The 12,301-nt window shown below is 40.5% G+C and overlaps 1 non-coding gene across 1 annotated transcript; it reads right to left on the bottom strand.

The window, feature by feature from the left end:
* Nucleotides 1-3,561: 3,561 nt before the first annotated feature.
* On the bottom strand, nt 3,562-3,668 carry LOC131694354 (U6 spliceosomal RNA). Its single transcript, XR_009306468.1, has one exon. It is a non-coding gene; the product is annotated as a U6 spliceosomal RNA (small nuclear RNA).
* Nucleotides 3,669-12,301: the final 8,633 nt, after the last annotated feature.

The raw sequence follows: 12,301 nt of genomic DNA, 5'->3' as shown, positions 1-12,301 counted from the left end.
TGTTTTAAGTTTATAATTGTAAAATCCCGCAAAGTGTTTTGATATCCACTCCCAAATTTTTACACAATCTTTTTAACATGATTCCTAATATTTAAAAAAATAATAAGTAAAAAAAATTGGTTCAACTTTAACCCTCCGGCACTCGCGCGAATGGCTCCCCGAATGAGCAGTCGCTGGTGCTGGAAGAAAATTTCGCCAGAGTTTCGGAAGGTGTTGCACAATATACAACGACGCGAGTGCCGGAGGGTTAAAATATTCAATTTGTTTCAAAAATTGCAAGAAAATTTTTTGGAAGGAATTAAAATTTTGGTTGTAAATCTGACGTGGAATGATCCGTATATATTATAGTCACAAAGACTCAGGAAAAAAGAACACGTCACATTGCCGTGATGCAACGAAAGGATGTCCAGTCGTCGATTCCACGGGATTTTAAATGTCTACAAATACCAATAAACACTCTCCCATCTATCTTTTTCGTGATCATTTGAGACCATGATCACAGCCAAAGCCTTTTTGTCCGCGTCTAAGCAATTTAGACGATTTAGTGCGGTCACCCAGAAAGGTCTCACTAGCCCCAACAATGTCGTTGCGATCTCCCGTAAATTTGAATAGATCTTCATCTATATCGGATTTAATACTGCCGGCAATTCGATAATGTAGCTGCTTCGACCATGTATGTATTTGACTGACAGCACGTGCAAATACAACGGAGGTTGCGGACAACCTCATAACTAAGCTGACCAACTCTGGCGAAAAAATCCGTACACCGTACGAACTGTTTACCTGAGCGTGGTGACCGATTTCGTTTCGTTGCGGCATGGTGTACGGATTTTTTCTTTAGAGTTGGTCAGCTTACTCATAACAGACGTCTCGTCGACGATAGTGAAATGTGGAATGGTTAATTGCTGGGAGGAAAGAATTCCGGGAACGAATCAATATTCACGCCTTACTACTAACCCTAACTAAACTAACTAAAGTTCGAAAATTCTCTCACTACCTTCTAGTGTTTGTCCTGGACTACGTTGCTGATAGCGCAATTGCCTCGGAACATATCATACGACCAGCGTCCAGCAGAGCAGGGAAGAGAGGGTAACAATGAAACACATTTTTTCTACAATTTAATTTGGATGATAATACTTGTTATTTGTATAACCAAAAGTGATACAGAGTGGCACTGTTGTTAACTAATACATATATTTTTTCCAGCTGGTAAAATTCACGGGAAATAACATTTTTTGGATAAGCAGTCGGTGGTAAAATGTATCAGTGTGGCCCATGGATAGAAACTATGAAACACGATGTCGTCTATAGTGAAATATTCTACTTATAAATTTTATTCTTTTGTTTTGACGAAGAATGATCCTAACGCTTTGAATTAAAGTTATATTGAGGCGAAAATCGTTTGTTTACGAAAGAATCAACTATAACATCGCGTAACATTAAACCACCATATATGCATATCAGCTGCAATCCTGAAATAAGAGACAATTTCTACAAAACTTGCCCAAATTTACTAATTTTGCACTATATGAGTAGTATTTACTGTGGAAAATCGGAACCCATTCACATTTTGAGACAGACCACAAAAACAAAAAATAATCACTGTTCCCCATAGGCCATCGTTCCACACTTACCCAATGGGTCTATTCATGAAAATTGTGAAATTACACAGAACCATGAGAAGCTACCAAAAAACTTTGTTCGCGGCAAATGTTGAGCATAAAATTTGCTATAAATAGCAATAGACTAAACATTTATTCAATGAATGATAACTCATAAAGATGGAATAATGTTTTTCATTGCAAATTTACTCTGGCTTACATTGATCAATTTTCCTACATTTTTTCGAATAACTTTCTTCAAATCAGATAGATGTAACTGTTTGCATTTTTAAAACAAGTACTGATACCAATAGATTGAAAACGTCCGAATTGTTTGGTAATTTATTTCGTTTTACTATAAAAATTAAATAAATTTGTTGTAAATTTTCATTCGTTGTTTTCGGGGTAACTTTGATCGGCAAAAGATATGTATCGAAATAAGAAAAAAACGCTCCAAATGTTGTATAAATTGCATATCTGCAGGCGATTTTATGACCCGATATTGTGTCGTCTCGTAAGAAAACAAAATTGCCTGGAAGGATACGGCCGACTTCTAACGAACTTTTTCGGGAAAATAGTCGAAATAAAATAGTTAGCAATAAAAACCTCGGATTTTACGGTTTCTAAAAAAGTGATCAGTTCAGTTGAAGTTGGTTAATTTCATTAATAGACAAGGAATTGTTTGAACAGATTGAAACTATGCATGAAAGTTGTATCGTTCTCAATTTGAATTTGTGTTCATAAAAGGTACATTAAATGACAAAATAATCGTTGCCGAAAGATGCTGAACATGCTTAGAATATGGTTTGTATTTTGTTTCGATGATTTTGTTAGACGGAATCATCTTATCGTACGTTACTGAAAAAAGTCACATTTGATCAAACTTACCCCGGTGATCAAAGATACCCCGTTTTACGGTACAGCGTAGGTGGCCTTTTAAAAAAATATAATGTGACGTTGTACAATCGTTTAATAAAAAATCCTCTCCCAGTGCATTCGAGTTTTGTAGATCGAATTTTTTATAAAATTTTGTTTATTTTCTGACTCTATAATTAAGTTTGATGTAGGAATTTGAAAAACTCATAACAGATTTCTAGAATGAAGGTCAGGACAGAATGTGTCGATGGTATATTACCCCTTAAGCACTTAAGGTTATACATTCTAAATTTATAAATATTACGGTACTATATTTTCATGTATACGAAACAACTTGAAAGCGTTTCAATAAATCATACGAAGTAAAATTTGACATTATATCTGATTAATCATTCAAGCGGCTGATAAACGTTGATTTACGTGAGGTTACAAGGCAAAGTATATCCTGTTGTAACTTTAGCTTCGTACATAAAAAAAGAAGTTGGAGCTTTTTTAGAACAGAAAATCCGGAACATAAATTTGAACAAAATTAATTTTTTTTAATAAATTTTCAGTGAAATTCAACTTACTTTTCCACATGCTTTTTAACTATTTGTCTAAATGTCAAGAGTTGGATTATATAACTTTTCAATGGTTTACACACTACCGAATCGATAAAAAATATTGTGAATCACAATTTGTGATACCAAAATACGGCAAAGCAAAAACCTCCTTCTGGTGTACAAGCCCGCGGAATGTGTCATTTACACTTTTTGGTTCACAACAGGCATGTTTAAAAGTATAACATTTAATTGCGTTGCGTTGCGTTGCGTAAGCATGGTATACTTCGTAGATTGCAGACCGATGACTCTCAATTCCAGCCAGACTACATGAGGAGCATTGTTTGGGAATAACAATTGATCCAGTCCAAGCGAGAATTTCGCCTGAGAACCACCATTGCTGGCCACGACCATCTTTACCGTAGCTTGGGATATGAGAAAGGAAGTGTTGATGTGGTACTTACTTAACGGAAGGCCCCGACTCGGGAGTGTTGTCGACAATATAAAATGGACCATAAATTGATTTATTGCGTTACTAAAATCTTAAAAATTAGGAACGCTTCTCGATTTTGCGTGTCATCCTTGCGCAGGAGCCATGCTAATCTTCTCTGTATCGTTCCAATTTTAGTATATGTCCAGCCGAAGCTAGGACAACAGGCATGTTTAAAAGTATAACATTTAATTGATCAAAAAAACTCCACTTTCATGATTGGTATTTTTTTAATAAATAATAAATTAAAACCGCAAGAAAATTTAAACTGCAAGAAATGATACGAAAATTCAACTTTCCAACAACTTTAGTTTATTAGAAATTTGGCTTTCTATTTCAAGAGCTGCATTCGTACTCAATTATTTATTTTTGTGTCAATATGATTTGTATCTACATTGTGTATTTGTTTAGCATACAATAAGCCGAATTTAAACATCTGTGATTATTTGTTTTCGTAGTATAAAACTGATGACAACTAGTTGCAGAAAGTTTTTTCATACTCTTCCTTCGAACGCAAGCGGTATCAAAAACCTAAGTTTACTCAACTTTCCTAACGGCTACCGAAGACCCGAACATTGAACACGCTCCATCCAAAGATGGAGCTAAATAAAGACATTTTTCGCATCCCATGACGATGACACAGCAGCTTCATCAAGATTTTCCTCAATCCCAATGTGGCCAAGAATCTACCTCCTCCGTACTGCTCACTTCAAGCAACGGTCTGATGTGATGGGATGGGACCCAACATTTCAAGCAATCAGTACAAATTCCCATCAAGAAGCATTAGCATCGGTGATTACAACATTTGGGCTATGCGCTCTCCGGGCTGTGCCGTTGCCGATGGGTCTCTTCTCGTAAAGATGCAGATCATCATCCAGAATCATCGTCGTCATCCGGTAAAAGACCAACCGATCCTGCCAGCTGCTGCTGCTGCAACAAGCAAAAACCGAGAAATCTTTATCATCATCGATTGAGTACTTGTCAGGGGGTAGTCCAGAAATAAAATTCAGGGGGGGGGGGTGTCCAAAAATATCGATTTTGAAATGAACATTGTACAACACGTAATAACCTCATTTAACGAATTAAAATTAATTAAAATTGAAACTAATTTAAAATTTCTCCACAAGTTGAAATTTTTCTGGGGGATGGATCCGGACCTTCTGGAATCCCCACCTAGATCCACCCCTGGTGCTTGTGAATTCTATCAGTGAGTGAACCGTTGGGTGTGGGATGATTAGAAAATGGGAAACAAAAGTCACTTTTGTTGTCATTGCTTGGGACTTGCCGCACCGGGTTTTGTTTTTATCCTCCGTCGCAAGTTCTTTGGCCGTAGCTGGGGTTCAAACTTATTGCTAAACTTTATTCTAATGGCAGGGACAGTCCGGGCATGGGTTGGGTGTATTTTGTTGTTAGATTAAACATTGATTATTATCAGTACCGATTGGAAATGACGAGCATCAGTCCGAGATGGAGATTACACAAACAAACGAAACGATGGTAAACAGCAGCTGTTTTCTATAGATTGGGATTCGGCTGAAAAAGCGTACATTTCTTGCTTCGATGGGTTCAAATACAAAGTGTTTGATAGATTGAGGAAAAAGGTATTATCATTCATAATAAATGGCAGAAAGGTACATTGTTTTTGTTATCCCAAATGTACTCATTTCGTGTCTAAATGAACTTTATCTGATGTTTGCCAATTCATCAATACAACGTTTAGAAGGAATATTTCAAAAGAAATCTTTTTAGATCGTCGGGTTTAATGTTGTTTGTTTTATTCATGGCAGCATATTGCAATTGGAACCTGAAGACCGTCTTAAAAACACTCGGGCTCCTGGACACTCCACCTTGGGGTGCAATTGTGCCTTTCTCATTTATCAAAAATATGATTTAATATCTGGTTACGTTCAATAATATATTGTGGAAATGTCTATTACATTCTTATTACACTTGGAAAGTATATATAAGTGCACGACTGTCACGAACCTGACGAGCAACATGTCGATGCGGACACTCTTGAAACAAACAAAAATATAATATAATATATTTAATTAGCTTAATCAACGTGAGTTCAATGTTATCCTCATGTTAACAGATTTTGATATGTGGTATGATAGGGGAGGACAGGGGATAATTAGTGGGAGGGGAGAGGATGCATCGGGACTGGATGATGGAGTGGATTACCAACCTGAATCACTTGGAGGAAACCTCCCGTTTCTTCCTGAATGTCCGAAATGAATGAGACGCACCTTTCTAACAAACAAACCATCATGCGGGTTTAAGCTGGTATTGCGAAATTCTTTATTATGTGGCCGGGTGTTATTGCTGGAAGGAGATTCTCTGTTCCCCGCAGAATGCACGTAAATGCCTCTGTTTACGGGTCCGCCCAACCCTATTTTAGCCGTTAGACAACAGAAATAATATGAAAGTTACCTGATATATAAATTCAGTCTACTGTAAGTCTACCCGCATCCACTGGTAATGCCTTGAACTGACGGTGGCTTCCTACTACATACATACATACCTACATACATACATACAGAAGCATCAAAGCGCCTAGAATCAAAGAAAGTCCCTGGTCCGAATGGAATACCAAACGTGGTACTGAAAGCTGCGATCCTGGCATATCCGGACATGTTCAGGATAGTGCTGCAAAAGTGCCTAAATGTACGCAACTTCCCCGAAATGTGGAAGATCCAGAAGCTGGTGATGCTGCCAAAACCAGGGAAGCCACCTAGCGATTCGGCATCGTACAGGCCCATATGCCTGCTGGATACACACGGAAAACTCCTGGAAAGGATCATTCTTAACAGGCTGACGAAATTCACGGAAGGTGAGCGCGGACTGTTCAAGATGCAGTTCGGTTTCCGCAAATGAGCCACAACAGTGGATGCAATTCGGACAGTGCTCGAGAGTGCTGAGAAGTCATCCAAACAGAAGCAAAGAGGAGATCGATACTGCGCTGTGGTCACGATAGATGTGAAGAACGCGTTCAACAGTGCTAGCTAAGAAGCTATCGCTGCCACGCTGCATAGAATGAGGGGTCCCGACTATCTATGCCAGATCCTGAAGAGCTACTTTCAGAGCAGAGTGCTGCTGTACGAGACGAGCGAAGGACAGAAGTCATTGCGTGTCACAGCGGGCGTTCTCAGGGCTCCATTCTCGGTCCAACCCTTTGGAACGGGATGTACGATGGGGTCTTAACGCTGCAGCTGCCTAGGAAAGTGAAAATCGTAGGTTTCGCGGACGACGTGTCACTAACGGTGATGGGTGAGACATTTGAAGAAGTGGAGGTGTTGGTGACGGAGACAATAGACGCGATCGAGAGCTGGATGAACGGGGTCAAGCTGCAAATAGCTCACCACAAGATGGAGGTGTTGTTGGTCAGTAACTGCAAAGCGGTTCAGCGGATGAAGATCGACGTCGGAGGGCACGTGATTGCATCGAAACGTGCATTGAAGCAATTGGGAGTTATAATCGACGACCGGTTGAGCTTCAACAACCACGTTGATTACGCCTGTGAAAAGTCGGCGAAGGCAACGAACGCAAAAGTGAGAATCATGCCAAACGTCGGCGGTCCGAGAAGCAGCACGAGACGTCTGCTATCTACTGTTTCGTCATCGATACTCCGATATGGGGTTCCTGCCTGGAGTGCTGCGCTGAAAACCAAGCGGAACCGTGAAAAGCTAAACAGGACATTCCGACTGATGGCCGTACGAGTCGCGAGTGCCTACAGAACAATATCGTCGGAGGCAGTATGCGTTATCGCCGGGATGATCCCCATCTGCATAACCCTGGCGGAGGACGTGGAATGCTACCAGCGGAGAAATGCACGTAACGCTAGGAGACTGGTTCGAGCGGACTCGTTGGCTAAATGGCAACAGGAGTAGGACAACGCGGAGAAAGGAAGGTGGACCCACCGACTCATCCCAAATGTGTCGGCTTGGGTACATAGGAAGCATGGAGAGGTGAACTTTCACACGGATGCTTCCGGAAGTAGTTGTATCGGTTTGGACATGCTTCGTCATCCCTTTGCCCGGAGTGTGGGACTGTGCAGGAGACACCGGAACACGTGGTCTTCGAATGCCCTAGGTTCGAAGAAGCTCGTAGGGGTATACCTGGTATGACAGTGGACAATATCGTCGAAAAGATGTGCCGCGACGAACATACCTGGGACGCTGTCAACAGATTGGTTCCGAGCATACTCTCCGAGCTGCAGAGGAAGTGGCGAAGGGACTAACAAGAAGCCACAAATCGGGTTTCGAGAGAAATTCCGCCGCCAGGGAACTCTCCGACTGTGTAGACTAGGTCCACCGCCGGGGACCAGTTGAGTAGTACGTGACGTAGCACCGAGTTTGGTACATCGGGGCGCCAGTGAACCGGACGTCAAGCTTCACCGGAATCGCCGAACCGATCTCGTCACCCTACCGGGTAGCTCGAGAGTAGCCTAGATCCACCGCCCGGGATTAGACAGAGTAGACCGCGTCGCACAGCTAGCAGTGGGTCGTTGGGGCGCTGGTGAACCGGAAGTTACGCTCCACCCCGAATCGCCGGATAGACCTCAGCACCTACTGGATGGCCCGTTGAGTAGTCTAGATCCACCGCCGGGGACTAGATCGAGTAGATCGCGAATAAGTGAGGGCGGAAGCTGAATGGCTCATCGGGAAAGTATAGCGAAATGAAACGAGAGGGAGCCAAAGGGCTCAAGAAATTGTGGTGCTAAAACCAAAGAAGAATCGGTATCGGGAGAACTTCCTTCGCCGGGGAACTCTTCGTCGGCGTAAGCTAGATTCACCGCCGGGAACTAGACTAAGTAGACCGCGAAGAGACACCACCAGTCGCGGGTCGTCGGGGCACCAGCGAACCGGACGCCCTGCTTCACGGAATCGCCGAACTGACCTCGACACCAGGCTGGTTGGCTCGGCTGCGGGAGAACTTCTCTCGCTGGGGAACTCTCCGTCGGAGTAGGCTAAGTCCACCGTCGGGGACTAGACCGAGTAGTTCGCGAACAAGTCGGGAGCTCAACGAGTAAATAGCGCTGAATGGTACGAGAAGAGAGTTGCGGTGCTAACTGGCACAAGGGAGCCGAGTCGTGGTGCTGAATGGCATAAGGGAGTCCAAAGGGTTGGGTGAACTAGACAATCTGAAGTTTGCCGCCCAGATTGTCTTCGTAGGGGAGGAGCACTAAGTCTCGACTCATAGCCAGCTTTCCGACTGGCATGTAGAAGTTACCAGTCTGTGTGGATGATGAAGAACTGGTGGTGCGTCGAGGAGTAGGGCGGTAACCCTACTGAAGGAACAAACTACAAAATAGTTGAATTAGTGTAGGTGCTATGCACATAAAAACCCCTCCCCGAAGTAATACCGGAAGGTAGTGCCGGGGAGGAATCAGGTTCTGGACAAGAGCAATTGTTTTAGCGGGTCGGATGATGGCAGCCCAAACCCGTTCCCTGACACACTTGGGTTTTGTTCATTTTTCCCGTTTCAGGGTTTTATTGAAACTTTTTAATGCTCTCAAAAAAACATACACACATACATACATACTTTATACACGATGCTTCACACACCTAGAAAAAACGTGTAAATTTAGATCTCCCGACCCTTACATATACAAGCATCAAAAACGACATAGTTTTACGCTTGATTGTAATTTTACATGACATTTTATTTCGTAAATCGCGTAATTTTACTCCACATATGGCGTTTGTTTTAAATTTTGATAGCAGTAAATGTATTGCAATGCGCATGTAAAGTACATCTTTCATGTAAAATCAAACGGAACACGGTTATATCTCGTGATCTCATGGATTACGATTTGTTAAATTGTGTCACGGTGGAAATTACGTCAGACTTGAAATTCATATTTTTTTGGTTTTCAGCCCTCACGTACAGATGGCTTGCCAAACTAAATATTATTTCAAGAACTTCGACAACTTTTCCTGTTTAAACTTTTCTCGACACTTTCGTTATCCGGTAGCCGTGTAAAACCTTACCCTGGGAGATGTTTAAAATACGGCTTCACTTATGTTTCATGGTCTATTAGGATGCAATCAAACTTGGTCAACAATTTAGTGTTTAACTTACGCGCGCTTGGATTAACTAATGGTGTTTTGCTTATTATCTCGATTGAGTGTCATTGCAGCCTTTTACGTTGACAGTCCGTTTCGTTTCTTGGCTCTTTGCACTGTTATATGTGATGTGTGATTTTGTTGCCAACATAGCTAATGGATAGTGTTACCGCGGCGGTAGCTCTTGGTTACCCTATACACAGAGATGCGTCAAATGCAATCCACCCAGAAAGCACTGACAGATAAAAGAAGATCGTGAACAAACAATAGTCATATTATATTCCTCTTAGATTGAATCAAGAACCAAGTATTATATGATTTAAAATTATAAACTTCATTTACATTTATAATATTGTTTTCGGTTGGAGATCAAAATACCCGAACGAGATCAATCACTGATGATTGTGAGTAGAGTGAAATTATTTTTGTATCATTTTATTAATAAATTTTATTCAGTTGAAGCTGATCAACACAACCAAACTAGGCCTTTCGATCTGCTATCAAATTCAGTGAATTATAATTCGTTCATCGCAACAGATAGGTTAGGATTACTTTTAAACATGTTGACCATTCTTCTTACGGTTATTGTGGATTTGGATTTCCTTCTGAAAAAGTTTCCTTGCTTTCACAGATAAATAAGATACACTTTGTAAAAAACACTTTGAGCTGTAGCAACCTAAACGAGTCAGCACCTGATTAAAGAGTTTTCATGTTCAGATCATTTAACGTCCTAGTTCTGCGTTGACATATTAAGGAAAGCAGCAGCTATAGTCAAAAATAAAAACTTGCGAAATACAAGGCTACAGAGGTGTGCACGAACATCATCTTCCAACACTCAATTGCTTTAAGATGGCCAAACCGTGTGGCTTGTTAATCAAAGCACTATAATTCAAGCACAAGAAAATGAATTTAAAAAGACACATCGGTTTATTTTCCCACGAGGACTCTTGATTTTATATTAATACTATCAATTATCAAACTCGACGAATTTGCACTCAAATCGATTTTGTTATTTTAAAATAGGGAGAACGCAAAAAATCGGTCGCCTCAGACAGAAGGCTATCATCGTTCGATGGAAAGTGATAGCATTAAATGACGAGCATTTTTCGAAAGGGTTCCACATTAATCAATCGAAGCCCTCCCAACGTCTATATTAAAAATTCTACCAATAAAGAATAAAGATGACAAAAATAATAGGCCAACCAACGAGTTGGGGGAAAACTTTCTATCGAATTTTAATTTTATTTCTTTTTATCGCCTTAAATCAATTAGCGCAGAATTGATTTCCCCCATAGCGTCCCAGTCAGTGGGGATTTATGTTGCCGAAGGGGCAGAAACTTTTCGTGTCTCGCTGGCATTAAGACGAAGGGTTTATTCTTTTTTATTTTCTCTCAATTTCTTGTTACTGGTGTAAAAGTTTCTGTTTTGGATCGATGAAACTGATAGGATTAGAACGATCGGTTTATGTTTCCAGTTCTGTTTTTTAAATTGCGGTTTTAATCTGTTTTCTTCCGATAGATCCATGCTTCACTTACGGATAGCTAATTATTGAATGTTATATATTGCAAAGTAACTGTATTGAAGAAAAATAAAGCGTCGGATTGCGTGAACAGAAACTATACGATTAACAATTTAGCCGGGAGCTTGGAGAATCAAGAAAATCATTATATTTTCAGCGACGTTATCTGTCACCTTAAAAGAGGCTTTTACTTCGAACAGCCGGCCAGAAATATGATCAGGCATGTCGGCTTACCCAGGCCTTGATCCAGTCAATGCACGCTGGAACAGAAAGAGAAGTTAGCAGATAAAAACCTCTAGCGCTGTGGGTAGGCGATTTTTTTAAATGCTGTTTTCAGCAAATTACTTGGTTTTATCTGCACCTTCTTTCGGTGATGTAAATTTGATTGAATTTTCACTATATAGTTGGTGCTGCGATGCTAACCTTCTAATTGCGGATTCCAGAGGTATTTCGATCTTCGGCAAAGTTTTAGAATATTTTAAACTATGACACGTTTTCGAAGATACCTGAGCCCTATATATAAATTTTACTGATATTCACTTTTTGTACTGTTTTCTTCATATTTGTTAAAATTATTATTTTCAACATTAAGTAAAATATGAGCAAAAATATTGGAAAATATCATCATTTTAAGAAATGCGAAAGTATGCCCGATACATATTTTAATATATTTGAGATATATTGATTTGTAATGTCGATAATATAGGCTCCGGAAGATGTGTCTATAGCACCCGAAACGAGCAGTCATTATGCTTAAAGGTGGTTTCGTCAGCGTTTCTGATCGTAGTTCACTCGTGCACCAGCGCGACTGCCGGAAAGTTACACAATGTGCTCTGCTCATGCAAGAACTTATTTACCCATAACCAACCGAAGGTAAGTTCTTTTTATTTTCTTGATTAGCTTAGTTCAGTTGACATATTTTTCTTATTTTCATCAGTAAAAATAAATGTTGGAAACACCACCCGACGATTTTTCCTGGATCTAAAAAATCAACAATTGAGTGGGATAGTGTACGTCGAGTCTCTACAATTATTTGTGCGCTGTCTTCCATGAGAGTCTGCTTAATGATTGGCTTTCTAAGTCTTGTATATATAAATCAAACGACTTGGTTTTGAATTATCCGACGTTTCGGCCGTTTTGGCGGCCTTTTTCAAGGAAAATATCTGTCTGTCGCTTTTGTTAGGGACGCATTTTTCCAATGTTGGGAC

Source organism: Topomyia yanbarensis, chromosome 3 (assembly GCF_030247195.1).
Source record: "Topomyia yanbarensis strain Yona2022 chromosome 3, ASM3024719v1, whole genome shotgun sequence".
Taxonomy (NCBI): Eukaryota; Metazoa; Arthropoda; class Insecta; order Diptera; family Culicidae; genus Topomyia; species Topomyia yanbarensis.
Note: the sequence above shows the minus strand (reverse complement) of the source record. Positions and strands in the feature narration are given on the sequence as shown.